Raw genomic sequence first — 3,984 nt, 5'->3', positions numbered from 1 at the left:
GTAGTGATAGAGCTACTGTAAATTGTCTCACATGCTTGCTAAGCTTATTTCATCACACGCTTAATCATTTCTAGAAGTGTTTGTGTGCACATTTGCTGTGTGTACAAATGTACTGTACAGTATGTATCAAACGGAGCGTATCGTTTGACTCTGATCTGCATATATGATAGGTGTTTGCGTCAGAGGAAGCATGCTGCTGTCTGTGATCCCTCTCTCTCTCACCAGCTCTCTTTTTGACCCTCCCACTCTCTTAGGACTGACTGCATGCTCTCTCTCTTTCCCCATCCCCAGTCAACCTTCTTTCTGTCTTCATTCTCCTCTTTCTCTCTCTTATTCTCTTCCCCCTCTCTCTCTTGCTTTCTCTAAAAGTTATCTGGTGAGGACAGAAGACATTTGGATGATTTTGACTCCTCCATCAGGTTGTACATTTCTCTGACTCTTCTCTCTTGAGAGGTTAAGTTGATCTGAAGTTGTAGAGTGCAGTGCTGTGTCCTTTAGACTGTGATTTGTGCTAACAGTGTGTGTGGGAGAGTGAGACATGTGAGGTGTATTGGGTGAGTCTGGAAATTCTCAAATCATCTGCGGCTTAGTTACAGTGATTCTGATCTCATTGTTATCTGTCTGATTCTGTCGTCAACTGTTGCTGCTGTAGTTTAACAACACAGATACTGTGTTCTATCATCCTGTGGTTTGTTGTTTAAAGCCAGGTGTCGTAATCTGTATTATATTAGTATTAGAGAGAAAAGAGGATATTGCAAGCTGCTGTTGTTAGCAGAACTCTAAAAATAGTGCACTAATGCATTTGCAATTGTGTTTATGCATGTTAATAAGACACCTTGGTACAACACAGTGTGAAAATAAAGAAAAGCTTTTAACAGAGTCAAGCAAATGATTAAGCTACTGTGTTTATAGGCCACTGGCTGTGTGGACAGACTATAATTTCTAGCATGCTGGCGAAGAGATAACTTAGATGTTTATTTGCACAAACTTCTCATTGAAGACTAAATATTTATTTAGAAAAAAAAAACTCTGACAATAATTTCTGATTGCATGAGCTACATGTGAAGCCTAAAATAAAGATAAATTGTACATTTAAGCAGTATGGTATGAGAGGCTGTGGTATACTGTGAATATAGTCATAGCAAAAGGTCACCGATAGGAATAACACATAGCAAAGTGTTTTCATCAAAGATGAATTTTGATTTTTTACCATGGTTAAGTGTTTTTTGGCACTTCAAAATGGGGTTTTTAGTACAGCTGTGTGCACGCACAGTTGGTGGAAAGTTCTACTAAAGAAGAAAATGAGAGCAGACTGAATGAATGAATGAACGGTGACAGCATGGGAAGAAATGAGAGAGAGGAACAGAAGCTCAGACTGTGTTAAAAACTGAGACATGATGTGACCAAAACACTCACATAGCACATATACTCGACCACTCAGGGTTAGTGAATTCCATGTTTTATAAACAATTTTTTTGTATTTTGACTTTTCAAACTAAGAATTTACCTAGTTTTACGTAGTTAATCCATATATAAATCAATTGACCCTTCACAGGCAGTTTGATGGACAGATGATCTGACCAATCATAATGCTGAATCAGTTTTTTTTCTGATAAACAAACCAGTTAGATTAATGTCAGTGGAACTTGAAAAAAGGTGTGCATTGATGTCTCTCTGCGGTTTAAACAAAATACCTTCTGATTTTATTCATGTTTATTTCATGCTATAACTAGTAAAGAGGAAGAGATGATCGGTTCACATGCCGCTTAAACTGAGACACAACAGCGATCTGTCACGACACATTAAAGAGCCACAAAACGGTATTTGTCTTGTCCATTGGCATGCTGTAAGTTTCGTGAGAATGCATGGCATAAGAGCGACATAAACAGTAATGAAGGGGGCCTGGTCATTGTAAAGGGTCAGTTAAGGACAAAAAAGCCATGTATCCGGTCACCATGCTGACATACACATCTCAGAATCAGTCGCAGAGACACAAGCTTCATGAACACTACCAGTCAAAAGATATTTAATAATCACCACGCCTGAATTTATTTGATCCAAAGTACAGCAAGAACAGTCAAATTTTGAAATATTTTTACTATTTAAAATAACTTTTCAATTTGAATATATTTTTAAAATGTAATTTATTCCTGTGATCACAGCTATATTATTATTATCAATATTTAAAACATTTAAGTACATTTTTTTTATAAATAAAAGGATCCAAAGATCAGCATTTATCTAAAAATAATAAAAATACTTTTTTAACTTTTATACACTATACCATATGTGCTTGGAGTCTGTCTTTTTTTATTTTTTTGAGTAAAGAAATTACAGAAATTAATACATTTATTCAGCAAGGATGCTTTAAATTGATCAAAAGTGGTGATAAAGACATTTATAATGTTACAAAAGATTTCTACTTCGGATAAATGCTGTTTTTCTTAACTTCCTATTCATCAAAGAAACCTGAAAAAAATTACTCAGCTGTTTTCAGCATAATACTAATAATAAATGTTTTTTGAGCAGCAAATCAGAATATTAGAATGATTTCCGAAGGATCATGTGACACTAAAGACTGGAGTAATGATGCTAAAAATTTTCAGCCCTGAAATCACAGGAATAAATTCCAATTTTAAATAGAAAACAGTTATTTTAAGCATAAAATTTTATTTTGAACAAAAGAGACTTCTTTAAAAGGCAGTAAAAATCTTACTGTTCAAAAACTTTTGACTGGTGGTGTAGGTGCATAAGGACAAATTATGCATAAAGACGTCTGAAAGCTGGTTCCGCTGAATTAATAGGTATCTGTGCTAATCACCAAACCTGTTTCAGCAAAAGACATAAAGACGTGCCAAAATCAGAAACCAGCTTCAAAGCTTTGTATATACCCCCACATCTCCTTAATGTTGAAAATATCCGATTACCCATGGAAAAGTCGATTTGCAGAAAAGCCTAAATAAATCAGGATGGAGGTGGAAGATTAGGATGTATATACTTTAAAAACGAAATCAGCATTCTCCACCTTTCATTATATGCTGTTAGAAAAAGAATATAAAATGTGGGTAGACTCGGGTCATCTTTGTTCACATTCGGTTGTAACCTACAAGCACCCTGCAGTGATCACCAGTGCCGAGGTAATAGAGAAGAGGTCGTGTCTGACTCATCCACTCAAAAACACACTGCATTGAGTTTTTCAATAAATGTAGTTTCACTGAAAATCACAAAGGGATTTCAGAAAAGGGACACGGCGGCCCTTAAGCACGCACATGAGGATATTTTTGTGGCACACACTTTACAGAGTTGAACTGTGATGTTGAGACAGAGGCAAGGTCAGAGCTACACATATATAACGGCCTGCAACAAAAAGGCAGAATTCAGGCATAGCGACTGCCACAGATGAGCGTTTTATGAAACCACTGACAGCTAAAACCAACAACCAAAAGTAGGCGTTAATCTCATCAATGTGGCTCTGCTAGCTTGCGTCTCATCTGACTTTGCTTTTCCGTCGTAAAAACATGCATGTGTCTGTGTGTATGTGTGTGTGTAGCTATTAATCAACTTCAATTTCTGACCTCTCCTTCAACCTCCAAGGCCTCCTCTCATCCTCCTCTCCCCTGGTAGATTATAGTACAGTTTAACTAACACGGGTTTGGTGTTATCTAATGCATTTGTGTTGAGAGGTGTAACCTTCACTTTACAAACAAAGCAGCATTAGCACAGTTAATCTGTTCCACTGTGGATCTGAGAGTGTGTGTGTATGTGACACAGAGGCATGTCATATCCAGAAACTGCCTCTGTGCTCTCCTGTAAATATTTACTCAAGCTGAAATGACTCTCCTTCTCTCCCCCGCCCCTCTCTTTTGCCCTTTCTCTCTTCCTCTCTCTCCTTCTTTCTGACATGTCTGTGGTGAGCTATGGTAAATTTCAGACATGTGATTAGGGCAAATGGCATCTAAGTGAGATTTTACAGTGAAAAGCAGT

General features: G+C 37.1%; 1 protein-coding gene across 1 annotated transcript in view; it reads left to right on the top strand.

Moving 5' to 3' along the window:
* Window positions 1-296: 296 nt before the first annotated feature.
* LOC141331554 (diacylglycerol kinase zeta-like) overlaps window positions 297-3,984 on the top strand; it is a 75,057-nt gene continuing 71,369 nt past the window's right edge. Inside the window, exon 1 of the mRNA XM_073836605.1 lies at window positions 297-419. The gene's annotated coding sequence lies outside the window, so the exon portion shown is untranslated. The remainder of the gene's footprint in view (window positions 420-3,984) is intronic.

The sequence above is a fragment of the Garra rufa genome, chromosome 3 (assembly GCF_049309525.1).
Source record: "Garra rufa chromosome 3, GarRuf1.0, whole genome shotgun sequence".
In the NCBI taxonomy this organism is placed as follows: domain Eukaryota; kingdom Metazoa; phylum Chordata; class Actinopteri; order Cypriniformes; family Cyprinidae; genus Garra; species Garra rufa.
Note: the sequence above shows the minus strand (reverse complement) of the source record. Positions and strands in the feature narration are given on the sequence as shown.